Source organism: Nyctereutes procyonoides, unplaced genomic scaffold (genome assembly GCF_905146905.1).
Source record: "Nyctereutes procyonoides isolate TBG_1078 unplaced genomic scaffold, NYPRO_anot_genome, whole genome shotgun sequence".
In the NCBI taxonomy this organism is placed as follows: domain Eukaryota; kingdom Metazoa; phylum Chordata; class Mammalia; order Carnivora; family Canidae; genus Nyctereutes; species Nyctereutes procyonoides.
This window is the reverse complement of record NW_026575117.1, coordinates 11845619-11866740: the sequence shown is the minus strand read 5'-3', so window position 1 is coordinate 11866740 and position 21122 is coordinate 11845619. Positions and strand designations below refer to the sequence as shown.

Here is a 21122-nt window from a genome sequence, read left to right as displayed (position 1 = left end):
GGGATAGGAATGGTCTTAATGCTTTTTGATGAAATGGAGGAGGATCTCAAACCACTGGTTGTTCCTTAAGTCCCAGGTGTGCTGCCAACCCCTTATCTCCTCTCAGAGTGGACCATGCAGCTTGATCATGTCCATCTCTGTACTCCAGTGGCAGCTCTGATGAGCAAGTCATTTGTCCCCCACAGAAACCGAATGATGGGACCATGGGGAGTTTAGGTACTGGCAATACATCATGGAATACACATTTCCTAAAACAGAATGAATGCATGTAAGAGGGACGAGGATAGCAGCTGACACTGAATGCAAACCACTCTGTAACTACCTAACCCCACAGGTAGACCGAGAAGGAGAAATCACCATCCACACTTCCTCCTCTTTGCTCTAGACAATGGCTCTCTATATTAAAAATGTTCCTACTATTAGTAGTTCTGTATTTATAAAGGGAGAAGAGGAGAGAAAAAAAAAACTCTGGCAGGGAAATAATAACAAAATGTATGATCCACAGAGGTGGTGGGAAGATATAATGTTATTTTACATATTTGATATAGAGCCTAAATTAAGCCATAGAAAAGAGGCCATGAATCTTCAAAGCCTCATTATCAAGCCTCCCTAAACCTCAAATACAGAAAAATACATTTCATAAACAAAGACCCAATAGGATTTTAATAGTACAATAAATTTCACAGACATTTGCACTAATCACATTTCATTACATTTTTTTTTAAAGAAATTCCATTTGATGGAGAGTCAGATTTTGAAAGAAGGTACAGAATATCTTTTAGGGAGCTTGCTTGTGACTAATCATGAAAATGCAAGTCAAACTCATTACGGACACATCAAATATCATGCAACGGAGAAGTCATACACATGTCTCCACTCCCCACACCGCCCCCCGCCAGATTCAGTGTAGCAGGGGTCACCCATGGCATATCTTTCCTCCTGAATGACAGGAAACTCAGACCTCAGAGTTGTCAGCACCTAAGCTGCCTGGTGACTCTGGATGCCTTTCAAAGCTCTATGTTTTCAATGTGTAGATGAATTTCCTAGGGCATGTTTCCACCTATTCATTACCTGATTTGGTTGAAGACACTTTAGCTTGAATGCCATTACCCAATAATGTCATACCCACAGAAAAAGATACATTTATCCAATACTACCCTTAGACCACAGCAAGAGCTCTTACGTGAGCCCTACACCTGAGCAGGCCCTTCTCTGGTGGTGCCCACTGCCACAGCAGGAGAAGTCGACAGGGTCATGGGGATGTGTCCAGCTAGAGTCTATAGCCAACCACTAGACTCCCTAAGTCCTGGGACCCTGGAACTCTCTAGCCCTATGAACCTAAGCCTGTTGCTGACTGTCCTGACAATGGTACATTCCTAGGCTCTAAGGGTAGCCACAGAGCAGCTATTTCAATAGGATATGAAAGGGGGTATTCATCCCTGTGTGCCCAGGGCACTACGAGATACCAGAAGGAGCTAGGGGTGGAACGAGAAGGGAGTCAGGTTAGGAGATGGGGGTCGAGAGACAGGTCTTGTCACGTTACCATGTTCTAGGGCATCACTCCAAGAAGTCTGAGGACTGTACATTAGAACCTGGCCTTTCAGGTCACTCTGAGAGGTGCTTCTCAAACCTGGATGTGCTAACAAAGTATCTGGAGGTCTTGTTAAAATGTAGATTCTCACTCAGTAAATCTCAGGTAGGTCCTTAAAGTCTGCATTTCTAATGAGCTCCAAGATGATACTAGTGTGGCCGGTAGCGCACTTTAAGCAAAAAGGATCCATGACAGTCTATCATCAAAGTAGAACAGCAGAACCTTTAATTTATTGGTTAGGTTGATTTGTAGCTTTCAAATAACTGTGGTGTGGGAGCCTCCATCTGTACTCTTGCCTGAGCCCAGTAAATGTTAGGAACATCCCTGCATTTCTCTTTTCATCACTGACCTGCACATTTTCATAGAAATCTCATCATAAGGGAAGAGTGGAGTACAAAGTCTCCCCAAGGGACTAATTGTTTCCATCAATTTTGCTTCAAGCAGTGCGCCAGATAGTCGCCCAGGCTGTTCATAGATTATAATTCTGGTTCTGTGAACAAAGTGAGGATTCATCCTCCCTCAGCATGTCATCCACTTCCTCATCTTCACTCTTCCCAAACCCTTGGGCACCACCCCTACTTCCTAATAGTCATCCTGGAAACAGAAACCAGGGAGACCAGACCCGAGAAGAGAAAGCATCTTCCCCACCTGGGAAGATGCTGTGCCTTCACCTGTGACTTAGCTACTACACAGCTGTCCTCAGGGACTGTTCTCCCTTCCTCCCACGACACTCAACATCCTGGCTCTACTTTGCTCCACTGAGCATTTTCCTGAGGCCCCAGGAATGAACAAGAGGTATCTCTCCATTTACTTAGTTTCTTGATTTCTTTTTTATCAGAGTCCTCTAATTTTTCACATAAGAGATCTTGTACACATTTTGTTAGATTAGCACCTGAGCATTTCATTGTGAGGGGGTGCTAATAAATGCTGTTGCCATCCACTTTTTCTCCCGCAAGGGATCTTCTCCTACTTTTACTCTTCCCTCTTCTGGCACTAACTCAACTCGAACTTTCCAGCTTCGGGCTACCTGTCAGTTTGTTTGCGAAATCTTTCTTAAGTACATATTTCATCATTTATGACATCACTCATGCAGTCACTTAACAAATAGATAGGGAAGGTCTGTGTGCCTGCTGCTATTCTAAGCTCGAGGAGTAAGGCAAAGCCACAGCGTTCCCTATCCTCACAGAACTTATGTTCTAATGGGGAAAGGGGACAATAAACAAATGTAAACATTAAATCTTCTGACAGCAGTAATGCATTTGTGGAGGTATTCATTAAATAATTTAAATAATGAATAAATGAATGCTTAAGTCCCTTATGGAGGCCAAGAAACTTTATTTTTGGTTAGCCTTTTCTATCAGCAATTTGAAAAAAAATAAAGAATCTCCTTTATGTTTCTATTGACCCTGATTTAATGATGAGTTCACTTTTAGTGCTTAAGAAATACTTAAATGATTGACTGCCTGATGTTAGGAAGCACATTCAGGACTACTGGTCCTCATACAGATATCTTCAAGGAGAATGTTAAACTCTGAGATGGAGAATGCCTTTTAAAACTGAAATGGGTAGATTCCTCTGAATCTAAGGGACCGGGAGAAGGGCGTAAAAAAGAATCAACACCTTCTTTATTTCACATTAAGATGTATGCCTTTCCCTACCCTAGATTCTAACTCAAATAGCTACAATCCCATAACCCTTCACCAAAATCAGGTTCGATTGAGCCACTGATGGTGATTTTTTAATTTACTTGTTCAGGTGTTGCCAAGAACCACTCGCAGAAACATTACTGAGGCCACGGAAAGTTTTACTATCCACTGGAAAATCCACAAATAAAAATGAAGATGAGAAAATGCATCACTAAAAATCTAATGTGCAGTTGGGTAGATGATAAACCAATTTGAATTAGTGAATTCTAATTGAAAAACTGCATGACAAAGTATTTTCCCATTAAAACGCGAATTTGCTAAAGGCATTTTCAATTATTTATCATGCTTCAGTAAAGAGCTTCACACATCCTAACAACACGGTGTCTTCTTCAACTTTGTCTACTGATCGAATTTTTAGCACAACAGCACCTAGCCCAAATGACTTTAAAAATTATATGCCAATGACCTTGACAATGTTCTTCAATTTTTATGAGGTTCTTTTTTTCCCTTTCTCTCTAAAGTCCTCATACCTAACTGAACAGATGCTTTTAACTTGATAACCTAATTATTATCTATGAGTGTTAATATTTTTAACCTTATCAGGCTTATCTGCATCCCAGAAACTCACAGTTCACTCGACTTTACTAGACAAGTGGAATATTTAGAAATTTTAACCACCTAAAAGGACATTTTAGATGAAGGACTATCTCCCTTTGAAGTTCACAAATATTTGAATGTCCTTTCAATTGCTTAGATAACTTACTCTTCTCAAAATCAGGGCAGAGGTGACTGCTGGGAGCCAAAATTGTAGATTCCAAGCCTACAGGGAAGGGAATATATTTGGAACATAATACCCTGTTGGTGCTCAATAAATGTTTATTAATGAGCCCCATTTTTTGACCCAGGCATGGAGAATAAATCCAAGGAAGGAAGATTATGCAAATAGACAGAAAGGTCACCCAGCCCTACATGGGGGTGTGGCCCAGGGTGGGGGCAGGACCGAGTCATTCAGGTGACAGGACATTCTCCTGGGTGTATAGCAGTGACCCCTGCAACCCCCATTCCAATAGTTATCTATTCCATTGTACAGTAACGTAGAAGAACACTTTAGTCCACGGCTGCAAAAACTGCTGTTTAAGAAAAAAAAAAAATGTAAAAACCCATCTCTCCTCATAACAGCTTAAAGAGATTCTTGGGCCAGAAGATGCTGGATGGAGAATAGAGTGAAGAGAATCCAAGCACGAGCCATGAGAACCATCAGTAATTGGTATGTCCACATCATGTAACTTCAGGATAAGGGAAAGCCTCTCATGAAGCCAGGCTTAAAAACATCTTTGCAGCGAACAGATTTATCATGAAAGTGACACGTTAGAAAGAATTACAAGGTCTGGGGATTCATGGGGTCCAAACTGATGCCATCAGGCAACGGCCACTTCCAAAGGCAAAAATAACAATGCAATACCATCTTCTCTGATATAAGAAAAGAAAAGCCACGAAACAGTTACCAAAATGCCTTATAAGATTCATATGCCTTTTCTCTCCAATACTGCAGAGAAAAATGTCTGTATGATTTGGCACCAGTCATTAGCTATTGAAAATTATTGTTTTTAATCTAGGAAGTAAAACTGAAATTTGCTACAGTTTATTTTAATAAAATATTTATGATTCTTCAGGAAAATAGCTAAATAGCTCTGATTTGAAAGTGAGCAATGGAACTGAACTAAACAGCTATCTCCCCAGCAGGACATACAGCTCCAAACACACACACGTGAGACTGTCACGTCTAACATTAAACTCTATTTCATAGACGTGCTCTTCTTTTAATTGAAATCTTATCTGAGGTGGAGATTACCTCTTTTCCTTCAGCTACACTCACCTTTTCTAGCCTGAAGGCCCACAACTTGTGAATTATTAAACAATCATATTTGTAGTGGCAAATTGACTTTTGAGAGAATCCATATTGATTGAGATATTCAAGACTAATGATTTTGAGGTTAAGGTGTTTAGATCTTATTACCTCTCATGAACTAAATTGGTAGGGCTTTTTTTTCCCCCTATTTATAATATTTTCCATTAATAGATAGTCCAACTTGCTCTTCAGCCCCGAATCCACTCATCACACCCATAAGTGTGCCCAGTAGGCTTTCTCAACTGCAGAAGCACTTGATATGCTAACACAACGCCCTCACCCATAAAAGGATGGTAACTATGATAGGTTTGTCAGCTGGTTAGCGTTCTGTAAGTGGTCAAAGTAATAATTTTAATTGTTGGTTAGGTTGATTGGTCTTGCTCTACTCCCACGCATAATTCAGAAGGCATTTCTAAACCACAAATAACTGCCAACAGAGTACATCAGAGTTGCCGTATGGGAGTGCGGTGGTCAAAACTGGGTAAATCAATTGCTAGTTACCAGAAAAAAAGAACACCAAGTGCATGGCCAGATGTACTTCACCGTGGGTCAGCACCTCTATCTTCACAGACAAAAGATAATACATGTTCCCATACCTAATAATTCCTAACAACGGTATTTGAGATGTTTTGCATTGACTTAGCTCCTCAAACGGCTCTTCAGATAACTGAAATGCTGAAACCCCACAGGCTATGGTCCCAGCACTTAATAAGGAAGATTATCTTTATGATACCGATTGCACATGAAATTGGAGTTTGCTCCACCACTGACCAGCTATAGAAACTTGGTCCGAGTATTTAACATCACTGGGCCTCTGTTACTTAGTCTGAATGATGAGTGAATACCTACAGCCTAAGTTCAACAAAATAACGTAAATAAAAGCTTTTCAATTTTTATTTTTTAAAAATTTTTAAAGATTTATTTATTTATTTATTTATGATAGACAGAGGGAGAGAGAGAGGCAGAGACACAGGAGGAGGGAGAAGCAGGCTCCATGCTGGGAGCCTGACTTGGGACTTGATCCTGGGACTCCAGGATCACGCCCTGGGCCAAAGGCAGGCACTAAACCGCTGAGCCACCCAGGGATCCCCGCTTTTCAATTTTTAAAGTAAAGTATTCATATATGTTCTTGTTATTATCCCTGACAGGAGAATGAGAAGCTGTCTAAGGTTTTCAAGGCTGGGGGATGGAAGTCTCCAGTTCAAAGATTTTTCTCTCTCTCACCCCACATCCCAACTACCACCAAATTATGTTGACCCGTCGTTCAAAGTATATCCAGAGACCCTAATCACTTTTCCCCACCACCATGTGTCCCTCAAGGGCCCAAGCCACTGTCTCCTCTCCCCTAGATTCATGCAGCTGCCTCCTAGTGAGTTTCTCTGCTTCTGCCCTGACCTCTCCTGAGTCTATTCCTTATATGAAGGTTGGAATGAACCTTTACAAAGTAAGTTAGATCATGTCACTCCTCTCATCAAAATCCTCTTAAACAACAACAACAACAACAACAAAAGGCTTTATCTTCATCTCATTCAGAGCACAAGTCAGAGCCATGACAGTGACCTAAATGACCCTACACATGTAGCCCTGGGCCCGTTTCTTCCCTGCCATCACCTCTTACTGTTCTCTCCCTGGCATACCTCCCTCCAGCGTCACTGCTGACCTAACTTTCCTTGAATGTACCACACACCTCAGGACACCTACATCTACTGTCCCCACTGCCTGGAAGCACCGCTGTCCGCCATCCACATAACTACCCCAGCAACTTCTTCAGGTCTTTTTGCAAATGTCCTCTCAGTGGAGTCCTCCCTGACCACCCTATTGAAAAGTATGTCTCCACCTTCCTTCCTTCTCTCAAATTTTTCCTGTCATCTGACATCCTGCCTATTACCCTTCTTTATTTTCTTCCCAGATGTAAGTTCAATGTGGGCAGAGCAACTGTCTCCTTTATTCACTGCTGTGCGCCCAGAAGAGTGCTGGAATCATACATGGATGTCAAAGAATAAAAGAAAGCAAGAAGGAAGGAGTGGATTCCAAACCTAGCCCTGCATTCTGACCACATTCTTGATTTTCACTAACCAGTAAACAGATGCCAGGTTTTTAACACAGTACGTGATCACGTTGCCATAAGTGTCCCCACCCCACTGGTTATAATGCTGAAAATCAGCCACAGACCCTGTGTAATTCCTGAGCTTAAAGCTAAAGTGGAAAGAAATGATTATCATAATTACAATCATTATCATTAACATTTCTGTTTATTTAAAGAAAAAAAACGTAGGTAATTTCCAACTATGTTCTTCTTTCCCAAAATTGTTAACTTCCTTGAGCCTCTGAAATGCCTGATGTGACAATATCCTGAACTTGACCCTTGCAGATAATTCATTTTCCAAAGGGGGGGTTGGGGGAAACAGCACTAAAAAGATCTCAACATTTCTTAAACTGAGAATCATAATATTTCTATTCCTAAACCACACATACATTAGTCTCCAAAGTTCTCAAGGTAAAGAATAAAAACGCTGGTTTATAATTTTTTAAACAGAAAAATGGGCAGCAGCACTTTAAAACTTCTCAGTTGGAAAGGGATATTTTTGGTCAATGATCTATTTTTATTTCTGCTCTGCTGTTTCTCGAGGAGTCCAATGACAAGGACCTGTCCTTCAAAGTTTTAGTCTGTGGGCACAGAATTAGCATTTTCAATTACTTTCCCTGGATGAAGTACACAGGTTTCTGTCCCTTCCCACCCCCCTCCATTCTTCCTCTTTTTTTCTTCCCTTGGAGGACAGGGAGGGCGGTTTCTGGGTTGCCCTTTCTTTTTTTTTCTTTCTTTTTCTTTTTTCTTTTTTTTTTTTTTTTTTTGTTCAGGATTATCTCAGCAGGCTACAAACATACTTTAAAAAAGTAATTTGTAAATCCTACCCCCCCCAAAAAAAATACAAACTGCAGATAGAATTTAAACATCGAATGATGTATGCTTAAACCCTCAAGGCTATCTGTTTTAGGGAACACGTTTGTTTTGTGTCATTCTTAATCAGTAGACATATATTTTTGTTACTCTTATTGATCCTGCAGCAAAGTTAGTTATTTTATTATCTTGGATAATATACTTGGAACAGTTACCCTTACAGACATTTTTAATAAAAACAAACATCAACTGGGGACTCAGAAATGAGATCAGATTGCTTTATCAAACAAGGAACAAGTATTGTTCTACTTCACATCCTTCTTTCAACATCCTATCTTTGCCACCTTTTTAACACAACAATCTGGCCAGATCAAGGACAGATACGGAAAAGGGGAGAGACAAAAAAAAGCAGATTCTGTTTCATTCTTGGTAAATTCAGTAGCCCAAAGTGAGCCAATCAGAAAGTATAGAACCTGTAGTCGTCCTGCCAATTCGGTGGATGATGTTGGAGGGTCCTTCCTTTATTCTGGCTCTGATCTCTATCTAGCCAGAGAAATGAATAATTCTCAAACACTTTGGAAATAGTGCTCATTAAAGCAGGCACCCGCAGAATTTTGAGAGTATTCACTTCAGTTCCTTCTATTATTCTGCTGTTCTACTTTCAAGCTTTGGGGGGGTGGACAGTGCTAGAGACACAAACGTCTGGGATCTAACCTCGTTGGTTGCAAAGAGCCATCCTTAGACTACAAAACAGTCACCTGATGGAATAACCAGGACATCTCATACACCAACGGAAAAGGGCCACCATTTGTTGAGCACCGGCTGCTTGCTGGTCCCCTGTAGAATTCTTTGCATGATTCCATTTCAAAGAGCAGATAACTGGGACAAGTCACTTTAACCTCTTCAACCAAAAAGCTCAGCATCAAATTGTCTTACCCTATAGCAAAGATTGCTAAGAGGGCTGCTGTCCATGATAGGTCCAACCATTGTCTGCTAGTTCATTAGCTCTGCAATCCTCCTAGGGCTGAAGTCTATTTTAGAGCATGTTTTGCAGTTTAGCTAACACCAACTAATAGAAACATCCAATCCAAGTTAGTTGGAAAGATCTATCCCGGAAAACTGTTAGTGTTAACACAAAAAAGTATGAAAAACATTTTTAGGTATGGAAGGTATATAAATATGCAAACTAGAAGTCACATTAATAATTCTAAGTTAATACTACTTGAAGCTATAGGAGCACAGCCTAGTATATCAACAGAGAAAATGCTCTTAAAAGCTTGTGTGTGTGTGTATATACAACACACGTACTACTTCCTTCCCCCATCCACTCCAGCACTCCCAGGTTCAAAGAAAAAGAAGTTGAAAAGAATGAAACTAAAATGCTTCTCCGTGAGGCTGCAAATGTTTAGCTATTGGGCGAATCTCTAAGCCATGTCTGTGCCACTGGTTTTATTCAGTTTACCTTTGGCAGGTGTAACCTTCATAACCCAGTGTCTCCACTGGCCTGACATTTACATGGCAATATCTTTTTAAAGCAATAGCCTTCAATGTTAAACACCTCTTAATTATGGGCTCATTGAACAAAGGTAGCGTTCATCTCTTCATTTCACAAAGACAGGCAACGGCAGCGGTGGTAGCAATTTTTATTTGTAGGAACCTAACTGCCACTTAGACTCATTTTTATTACTCTTCAATAATGAGGATTGTGTTTTGTTTTGTGCTTAAACGATGGGTTGTACTCGAATGAATCTGTCTTTCCTCCTTATTACTCTTATGACTTTCATAAGGAAGGAGAGAGAAAGAGAGTGTTTAGGCACATTCCATTCTGTGTCCGGCCTTAAATCAAGTACACTGGGGCGGGGGGTGGGAGGGGGTCAGTGAACCCGGAGCTTCTCCCACCCCTCTATTAGTTTAATCAAGGTGGCCTCCAGAGCACAGAGCATCCAGAGCAAAGACAGCATTATCTTCTCCTTATACTATGCTCAGAACTTTTACATTTACATTGCTAAAAGGGTTAAAGGCAGTGGAATGTCATTTCTTTTCCCCCTTATGTCTGTTTCTTACGTTGTTTGGAGAAATTATAGTTGCTCCATTACTGGCTTAAACATTTTTTAGGAGAAACTTTCTTTGCAGTCTTCTAGACTAGCACATTTCCTCTGCCTTCTGCGAGGGCATTGGACCTTATCTGTCAAGCCCTTTGCAGTTAAGTTCTAATTCAACCCGAAGATTCTTAGGAGGAAAATCTCTTACCAATTGGAGACTACATAAACTTGTTTTCCAGTGAGGATTTATACTTCTGTTTTTTTAAATTAATTAAATTAATTAATTAATTAATTAATCTCTCTATGATACTCACAGAGAGAGAGAGAAAAAGAGGCAGAGACACAGGCAGAGGGAGAAGCAGGTTCCATGCACCGGGAGCCCAACGTGGGATTCGATCCCGGATCTCCAGGATCGCGCCCTGGGCCAAAGGCAGGCGCTAAACTGCTGCGCCACCCAGGGATCCCTGTACTTCTGTTTTTAACCTAAGAAATGAAGTGGACTACTTTGTGAAATTTTTAGCTACGTGCATAGTCTTAATTTCACTTCATTTTTGGAGCACACTGTCTTGTACCCTTCTACACGGAATGTAAGAGCTGAAAAGTTCCTTAAAATTTGACAATAAGTACAAGGCCAAGGTCCCACAGCTGGCTGGTACCTGGCCCTCCAAGACCCAAAGTGTCCTGATTCTCTACCCAGATTTCCTTTGTCTATGAATTATTTATAATGCCAGACACTTGTAACCCCCTGAGTTGTTGGGTGAGAAAAATTACCAACAGGATGAATGGGGAAATGAGACATGGAGAAGTCAAGTCACTTGCCTAAAACAAGGGTTGGTGAAGAACTGCCGCTGGGCCAAATCTGACTCCTCTGACTTCCATGCTCCCACATGCATCTGTTTTTTAAATAAAGTTTTATTGGGACACAACTACACTCATTACTTTGCATGCTGCCTAAAGCTACTTTTGTATTGGAAGGTCAGAGTTGAAGAGAAAAAGGAAAATATTTACTGTCTGGTCTTCACAGAACAAGTTGGCTAGCTCCTGGCCCGAGGTAGACAGTCCGTGTCAAAGTTGGTATTAAAACCCAGATCTCACTCTTTTTATACAGAGAATAAAATATGATCTATTCAAATGTGCTACGCTGATCCTACCAGAGTCAAGAAAGATCTCCCAGACACAGTGTGCTAACTCCGCAAAGTCACATCCATTATCTATCTTTCTATCTCAATCCACATTCTTAACCCCATGGCCAACTCTGTGTCTCAGTTTCCCAATGCTGTGTGCAATGCTCCTGAATGCCAAGCTCTTCGGTGACAGGGCAGGAAAAGCCATCTCTATGCATATCCCCCATCATGCTCCAGTAATGTACAGCTACGCTGTATTGAGTAAGACATTTTTTCTGTGTATCCAGTGACAGAATGAAAACTGGGCTATTTTGGCTTCTTGAAGAAGGAGTTCAAGGTCTCTTTCCTCTACCGTTTTCTCTCTTGACTCTTTCTTTCCAGAGAATATGTTCCTGGAGCTGATCTGCTACATGCTTAAAGAGGTGAACCACTCCAGAAGCTGAAGGCCACAGCCAGCAGGTGCACACGGGCAGGTCTCCTCACCTGCACTCACGTGATCTGACAACCTGCCCTTAAGAAGTCTGCTCTCATGCTTGGGCTCTTTCCTTCTCCTTCTGCCTGGTCTGTTCTCCTGGATGTTAGCCAGGTAGGCTCACAGATGTAGCTTACACTGTCTTGACTCTGAAAATTGAAAAGCCCCTTTAGTGGTGCCCCTTCTCTCTGGCACTATCTCCTCTGGCCCCAGTTCCTGAGACCCCATGGTGAGGATAGGCCAGGGGCCTTTCCTTGTGGGGCATTTATGTGTGACTCAGGATTGGCCTCATGGGGCATTAAGCCTCTCCTCTGAACTTACCAGGGTCCTGCTCTTGGACTGGCACTAAACACATGGCCCCAATGCAGTATAGCAGTATTACTCCCTCCCCTGCCCCTACTCTAACCGATGATTTGCCAGCTTGCTCATGGCCAGGATTCTTCAATCCTTGGGTTATCTGGACATCATACCAGAGAGACAACACAGTAGGGTGGACCCAGGACATTGGGATTCAAAATCCAGAATCAGTCACTCACCAGCTGCTTGGCAAGCCACTCAAACTCTGTGCCTCCATTTCCTCCTGTGTAAAAGGAGGATAATAAGAGTTCCTATCTCACAGATATTGTGAAAATTAAGGGTAAAAGATTTAAAGTATTTAGAACTATGACTGGTGCCATAATAAGAACTATAGTAAGTGTTTGGTAATTGGGATGGAAATTGAAATTTTGTTTTAGAGGCAAGTTGTCACCAACACATTAGGCGTATAGCCAGCTGTCCAATCAATTTCAGAAGAGGGCTTCTCAGTGATCTAACACTACTGCACATGTGTCATCGAGCCCCTAGTTCCCTTTAAAGTAATTCCTAAAGCCCCATAACCTCCAGAAACAAACAATCTGATATCTGAAATGGACATCTCCCAAGGGAAGCTCCTAAAACATCATATTGCAAAACCCAAGGACTTTGCTCTACAAAACTATTGTTTCCCTTTCTTTCTTTCCACCCAATTGAAAACCTAACTTTCTAGTCCCAGATCCCCTCTTACATGAAGTTCTTTTAATAACCCCATCTGTGGCATATTAAGCCCTACTCTGTCTCGCCGATTTGTGAATCTGTGTGGTACTATTGTTCGCCTTCTGCATTATACCACCATGCATGGAACGACCACCTTGCTGTGATCTCCAGGTCTATTGACGGCTATTTTTCAGACATGGTCTGTGACCTAACTTTGAGTCATGTGTGTCCAACTATCTTTTAGACATCTCCAGCCATGCCCTAAAAGAAACTCAAACTTGAAAAAGCTGACACAATTAAACTCACAATTTTTAAGCCAAGTCTATACCATTTTTGTATTCCTCATCAAATTAATGGCACCCCTGCTTACTAATTGTTTTTTTTTTTTTTTTCAAACCAGCAATATATCCTCAGTTCCTCCCATCTCCTCTTTCCTTATCTAATAAACAACCAGCCTCGGCTAGTCTACCTATCGCTAAATTGCTTAAGTCTATCCCCTTTCCAACTCCACAGGCACTGCACCAGTTCACACTCACAGACATTACTTACTCCAGACTCCAACCTTTCCATCCATCATCCCAGGTGCTGCTTCCTTACCTCAAAGGGACTACTCCTCTGCTGCCTCACATCACTTCAATGGTATCCTCACTCCTTCAAATAAACCCACATCCAACGCATGTTGTTCGGAATGTCTGTAATAACTCTGCCCATAAGCTGAACAATCTTGGCTCCCTCTTTTGCCTATACTCAACCATCTTCCATTGTATGCTCCAGCAACACAAAACCAGTGTCATTTGCAAAATATTTCAGGTGGTCTCCTGCCTTACACACGTTTTTCTCTCATCCTATAATCCCTGTCCTCATCCTGATCACAGGAAAACTTCTATTTATCCATAAAGTCTCAGTTGAAATGTTATCCATTTGAATCCTTTCATGACTCTACCATTTATTGACCAACTACGAAGAGAGCCAGATACCATACTACTCACTGGTTATATGGCAGTGCACATGAAAGCAATCCTGGGAGACAGGGATGCCTTTTCCACCATGCCACCTCTGGCCCTATTCCCATCACAGCAGGAATGGTATTGAGTTGGAGTAATGCGCATGTCCGTCTTTCCACTCCACCGTAATTTGCCACAATGCTCAATAAAACACATGTTGAAAGAATGAAAAAGTATACTTTGTCTCTTCAACTAATTTGTCATCTGGTTTAATTGGATTTTTCAAAGGACATAATCTAATACAAGGCATAGTGGTCAACAGTACAGGCTTCGGAGTCAAACAATCTCAGTTCCATACTCGATTCCACTATTCATTAGCTATGTGACCTTATGCAGGCTGCTTATCTTCTATAAAGTGAAGACAAGAGCGGTACCCTGTTCCACAGGGTTATTGGGAGGAGCCAGTGAGGTAATACACATATGTTACTCAAAACAACACTTGCCACAAAGCGACTCTCCCATAAATGTTAACTTTAACAGTTTTATATTCAATACTGTACATCTGCATATGTAAGCGAGAGCAAATCGTGGAAATAAATAAAAATGAATCTCTCGGTTCAAGTAGTCACCTCCTCAACAATTTTTACCTCCCGTATGATTTCTTATTGTGTTGCACTTAAAGAGTTAAATACACACACACAAGCATTTTTCCAACCAAGGCCTGTCGTCAGAGGATGAGGGTCGGGGAAGGGAGTGCTGCTGGTTATGGATGTTAAATCAACAATTTTTTCTTACAACAAACCCCTGGCACCCTGTTCTCACCATGTCATGGCCTGTGATGACTTAGTGTCTCCCAAGCATGACCAAGCGATTAGCAGGGCTGTGTCTGGGCATCTCGACAGTAATGGGAGCTCTCTTTCCATTTGCCGTGTATTGAAGCCTGAGCGCTTCGCTGCCTCGTGCATTTTCAGCTTGATGAATTCATTATTCTCCATAGTTTTTTCCTCCCTCCTTCGGAGAACACCTTTCCCTAAAATGCCAGGAATTTTCCCCTCATTTTTAAAAAAATGTGTGTTTTTTTAAACATGAAACTTTGATATCAAGTCTACAAGAGCTTAGCTGCACCCAAGGGCACTTTTCAGAAGAAGAAAATAATGAAACGCAAGTTCTCTGATACAAATACCAGAGCATTGCCTTAGATAGAAAGCACACAGGTGGAAGTTGGGGATTTTTCTAAGGAAAAAAAAAAGAAATATATATATATATATATATATATTTTAGATTTGTAAAGGAACAAGGCAAGTTATTTGTCCTATTGGGCAATGATATGCTAGTCTAAACAACAGACCTGAGAGCTCATCTCCCACGGTTTGCTCTTTTCCCCCATAAACAAAGACCAGCCATGTCTGGGGTGCATCCTTCCTTCCCCGTTCCCCCCAACAGACACTGTACCCATGGACAGGGATGCACTTGGAGGGTGACAAGGGAGGGCAACTTCTGAAGAGCCTGTGGTTTTATAAAGCACTTTCAGGAAAAATGGGAAAGAAAGGAAATTATCCTAATGGAATGGAATAGATGGTAAAAGAACATCTTACTTAAGACCAATCTGTAGCTTCCAACATTACGCTTTTCATTCATAAGACTGGCTTTCAGGGAAAAAAAAAAAAAAGAGAGAGAGAGAGAGAGAGAGACTGGCTTTCAGAAGCAAGAGAATTCTAGGGGAGAACTCTACTCTGCAACAAGCAAAAGACAAAAGCCTTTTTCTAATATTTCTGATTCAAGACCTAGAGCTTAATGAAAAACAAGGACTCTGCCTACAAAAAGGGTGACATCACATGCTCTGGTCTTTTCAGCCACCTTCAGGTGCCTAGGTCACAATCAATTTTATCTGCACACACACACACACAAGATAACATGAACTATCAGAAAACTTTCTCTGAGGGAAATCAGGATAACGGTTAAGAACTCTGACCCAGGGTCAGCCTACCTGAGTTTGAAATCAGATCAGTTCAGAGACCTTGAATGGGTTATTTAGCTAAGCCTCAGTTTCTTTGTCTGTAAAATGGGAACGTTACTACACACCTGATATGTCACATGGTGGTTAAAGGAAACAATACATGAAATGTGCTTAGTCCATGTTTAGCTACTCTTAAAGTTAGTATCAACCCCAGGGGCATTGGTCATTTTTTTCTTTTTGGTCATTCCCTGGCATATCTTCATATATTTAATTTTCTTTTTTCAAAAGTAGATATACATCTTTCTGGATGAAAACATTTTTTATTAATCAAAATTATTCTTATTTTACGCAAATATGAATAAAATGACCCTTCTATGGAGGTTTTATTTGTGTCTATATATATGTATAATACACACACACACACACACACACACAATTTTTAAGAATCCCTCCAAAAAGTTGGTAACACATGACAGCAGTGCTTTTTGCAATGAATGCCAGATTATTACAAAAATGCTTCCCTCTACAAAATGATATTAAAGAGATCCTGCCTGCTAATTAGGTTTCTTACATACAGCAAAGCCTTATCCCCCCCGAGGATGAAACAATCCCAAATGGATAGCTCTTCCATTAGGCAAAATAACCCCTTATCCTGCCACACTTACAGGCACAACCTTGCTGTGGTCACACAGCTCCGCTGATGATGCTTCGGATCTAAATATAGGGTCATGGTGCTGGGGGAGGGGGCTGAGAATAATAAGAAGGGAGAGTAGGTGGAGACCCATGTGCTAAAAATAACCAAAGAGCATGACTACATTTAGAGCTTCCCATGTGTAGGACTCAAGCAAATCCCACGCTTTGTTTCCAGAAACAAAAGAAACAAGAGCTATGTCCAGGTTTCTCTGAACCTCTGGCAGGAACATACTCTTCTTTATATTTTTTTCTTCTGAAGAACTGAGAACTCGAAAGAAATCCCTACGATCGCTTTAAGACCTTCTAATTCCCTAAATGCATCCATACCACACTTACGGAATGACCTGCTCACGGGTGCTGGCACTAGCTTCATGCAAAACAGTTCCCCAAACATAGAAGTTGTATTCAGCAAAGCCTTAACAGCCAGAGTGCACACTGCAGGTTCAAGTATCTGTTTCTCTAACATCTTCAAGATGGATGCTTTTTTACAATGTTTTGGCAGAAACAAACATCTGTTTTGGGGATGATACCTGAGAATTTTAACCATTCCTATATTGGAAAAGTGCTGACCAGAGGAATGTTTACAAAGATTCTTCGTGCAGTGAGGATGGCCCAGGCATCTTTGTCTGCTCAGCAGAAGCACAACCAACCAACATTACTGAAAATCTCCGGGCTGACTCCCCTCAAGATTTTCCTAGGCTGTCTGCTACAGAAGAGAGTCTCGTACTGAGCCCCCTGGAGAATTATCTGCATAAGCCTGGGTTATTCACAGATAATATTTGGTGACTAATCTGCATTCCTGTCAAATTGAGAGAGGTCTACATGCTAGTAGATTTGTGGAGTCCCAAGAGAAGTTTGGGTCCATAAACCAGTGAATGAATTCCATTAATACATATATGTAGCTTTTCCATCTGTGACATAAATGACATTTTTTACTTGCCTATTTCTGAGTATTCTTTATTAAATAATAAACTCAAGAATAATTTCGTGCAAATCACCAGTGTATGCAACCATTATTCCCTGTTATTACCATGGCTTTCTCACAGGCAAAAGTGAGGCTCCAATTTCAAAACTGTGGTGGAGTTTGCCAGTGTGGGCCCTTTTATGGCAGGTCCAGGTTCCAGGGCTACTGTCACAAAACCAGATCTATCAAAGATCACTTGGAGAGAGTCTGTGATTACTCTTAAATTCAGAATGTATTTATGAGAGGCTGATGAGGTAGGGCAAGTTCTTTTGAACAGCTTTATAAACCACCTTATGGGTTTCCCCAACCGCACAAGAATGGAACCTTGGTAAAGAGAGTCTTTAGCTAACAGAGGTGCCTCCCCCAGAGAACCTCCACACACACCAGAAGAGGCTGGTCAATAAAACTCAGAGTAATGTTCTGGAAACTTCACCCTCACACCCATGCTGGAGAAGGAAGAAATGGTGCAAATTTATCCAAACATCTCAAAGGCAAACTTGTTTCCCTGATAACTAAATTCCAGTCAATATCTTCCTGTGATGGAAAAATCCTCCCCACCCCTATATCTTTTCACATAAATGATAGGCTGATCATTTTCAGTTAATAAATTGCTTTTCCATAAAGCTAAATGGGATAAAACTCACCTCTCCCATATTGTAGAATGCGATAGTGGTCAAGCCTTGCTTAAAAGCTGTTTGTCTGGTGTCATTCATGGTATCAGCTACCACAATCTCATCACTCACTTGCAGGGGTGGGGAGTGTATGTGGGGGGTAAGGAGTAGCATTCAGGACAGCTGATGGTAAAGCCCTAAGAGGGTAAATGCATTAAAACCTTTCCCTTAGACTTGATCCAGAAGAGTCAAGCTGGATAGGAGAGGCTTCCACACAGATACAGGCAAGGATTTGGGAGGCAAAGGGCTAGGAAACTTCCATACAGATGTAAACCAGTCCATGGGAGCTAGAATACAGGTCTCCTGGACAAATGTGAAACAAAGATCACGACAGCTTCCAAAAACTGTGCTGTGGGCAAAGGTACTGAAGCTGAGGGGAATCTATGCTTTAAGTCTCCTCGCTACAGAGATCCTGCCAAAGCCCCATGTATACACAATTATGTATTTTGGTGACATTTCCTAAAGCAAGGAATTTCAACAACTGAGCTACAACTTTCTCTCCACACTTCTCCTTGGTTGGATGGCCTAGGAGTGGCCGCAGGCATTCTTGGCATTTGGTTAAGAGACGGATGAGTTGGTAATACGTTTAGCTTGAGTGTAATGTGTCTAAATATGTGGTTCACAACCATTTCCACATATTGCTAGTTAAACTATTGCTAGTCATCCCACACAGAAATAACTTTCAGGAGTGCTCCCACCACTCCATCAACCATGACACCAACATGTCTGAGAACACAGGGCCAAGGGTCATAGAGATGTAAAGGTGCTCCTTGGGGGCACTGATTATATGTGGCCTTGGAAGAAAAGTAAGGTTTGAAATGTCTGAAATAAGTTGTAGTCTAGAAGATTCTTCTAAATCTCATAGCTCACATATGAAAGAAGCTTGACAGAATTTTTCCCAAAACTTGACAACAATCCTAAGAATTTACATAACATTGCCAATAATGAGTAGTGTAATGGAAAGAAGTTTTTTTTAAACCATCAACAACAAAAAGCAAATTTCAGTCACCATGCTAGAGGAAAGACTAAATTATCTTTCTATTCTCTCCATAGAAAAGGATATCACAAAATCTTTGTTGTCATATGAAGAGACAATCAAAGAGCATGAAGCCATAAAAGGTAGGAAAAATTCTTTTAGAGATGAGTGTCAAACAGCTAATTAAATTTTTGTTATTTTTCTGAAGTTTTTAATATTTTGATATGTGTAAGCTTGGCTAAATTTAAATATTTTTGTGATTTCCTTTCTCGTTCTGAACAAATGTTCACTGTCGCAGCTAATTTTGCATTTTTAATTTTATAACCATTTTCTAGCATTGCTATGTTCAAGACAGGGATCATGCAGGCATGCTTGAACCAAAAGTGTAAAAAGCCAGCAACTCATAAAGAAGCAGAATTCTAGTGGTACCAATGATTCTCCAGGGGGAGGATAATCACTGCTGCTGCCTGGTCCAGCTTCTCCTTCCTGCTTGGAAATAGGTTTCCAATGCTAAAGGTCTGGAACATCTTCATGTGTGTGTCTTTTTATAATGGATGTGAATTCCATTACCATCATACTTCTTGAGGGGGAAACTGAATTTCAGGGGGAAAAGGAGTGGGAAGGTATGTTGAAGGCGTTTTATCTAAGCTGTCCTTCTAGGTCCTGTAGAAGAAGTCCAGGTCCAGAGTCTGATGAAGACACTCCTTTCATGTCTACTTTTTTTTTTTTTTTTTTTTTTTTTTTTTTTTTTTTTTTTTTTTTTTGCGATATGGGCTTAAGACCGGGACAGTTAGCCAAGATACTCCATGGATAGAGCAGAAATTCATCAGTAGCCCGCTCATGTCCCTCATCCTTATCTATTCAATGTAGGCTGCCTCAACTGTCATCACCTCCCTTTTTTTCTGAATGCCAGAAGGCATTCTCTGCCCACCATGATGGTTTGCCCACTTGCTTGCATGGTGATGTGCCAAGGAATCAATCCCCCATCACAGCCTGAATCAAGAAATGACACAAGAGCTGGTATGCAAATATGCCATCTCCTCCACTTCTTGGTGGATCACTCCAAGGCTTCCCAGAGTTTTCCAGCAGGACTGAGCTCCGGTTATAACTTCTTTGATTACAAAACCTTTTATTGGCTGACTTCCTTTCTCTGTTTCTTCACTTTTCTACTGAGATTATTTCCCAGATAAACTACTTGCCATGGGACCTTTGTCCCAGGGTCTGTTTCTGTGGGAATTCAAATTAAGGCTCTGGGGTATTTAAGCCTCAACAGGGAAAATGCATTTGGAAGAGTAGGGACATACCTGTAGTTGCATAATTACTATGACATTGCTAATTATAATTAACTCCAGAAGCTGTTTGCATCCATCAGCATCTTTCTTTCTAATCACCTTGACTTAGAGACTTGAAGGGGAAAATGTCTTACCATCACGATTCAGGTATTCCATGAAAATGATAGAGACTTTTTGGACTATCTGTGAAAGACTGTTTTATCTCACCTGGACCTCTGCCCAGGATCCCTCACACTTGCCCTTTACTTCCTTCACTGTAACTTTCAGCACTCAGGGTGGGCCTTTGCTTGTAGCTACAGAAAGTGGGTAACGAGCCCACTGCCTCCAACCTCCTGCCTGTTTTATGGGACTTCTTCCTCAGCTTCGTTGTTTATCCAGTCCTTGGCTCTGGCCTCCTTCTTAGTTTCTGTCCTTTTGTTTGGGAGCCCCTTCTCTCACATCCAATGGGTTTTGATTTGATGGCTTGACTACTTCATTCATACTTGGCTTCCCTTTGTGGATCAGTCTTTGGGTTTGGTAACCTCCCTCATCTACCTTTCCCTGGCTAAGATGCTGGTCCTTACACTCGCTATTCTTGGCATCTGCCCAGGTGACTCGTGTCTTTGGGGAGCAGAATCAGACACTTCTGGGGAGCCCTCCCCTTTATCCCTAGTAATTTAACTCCATCTCAAGGAGAATGTCTATTATGAGTACTCATTCGGATAAAACTGAACAAGAAAATAAGTGTGCATAAAGAACAAGAAAGAGCTTCATATGCATTGCTGGAGGGCCTCAAGTTTTTTATTCCATTCAAGGGAAGGCTAAGAGTTAACTATAGTCAGTTGGAATGGCAACAATCACACTTCAGCCACGAGACCCGAAAGGCAGATGTTGCAGATGGGAGTCCTCACCTGCTCAGGTGCCTACTATTTGCATTTAATTACTTGTCTGA

General features: G+C 41.2%; 1 protein-coding gene across 8 annotated transcripts in view; it reads right to left on the bottom strand.

The window, feature by feature from the left end:
* Positions 1-21122, bottom strand: part of ESRRG (estrogen related receptor gamma) — a 617883-nt gene that overhangs the window by 460382 nt on the left and 136379 nt on the right. The window lies entirely within an intron of this gene.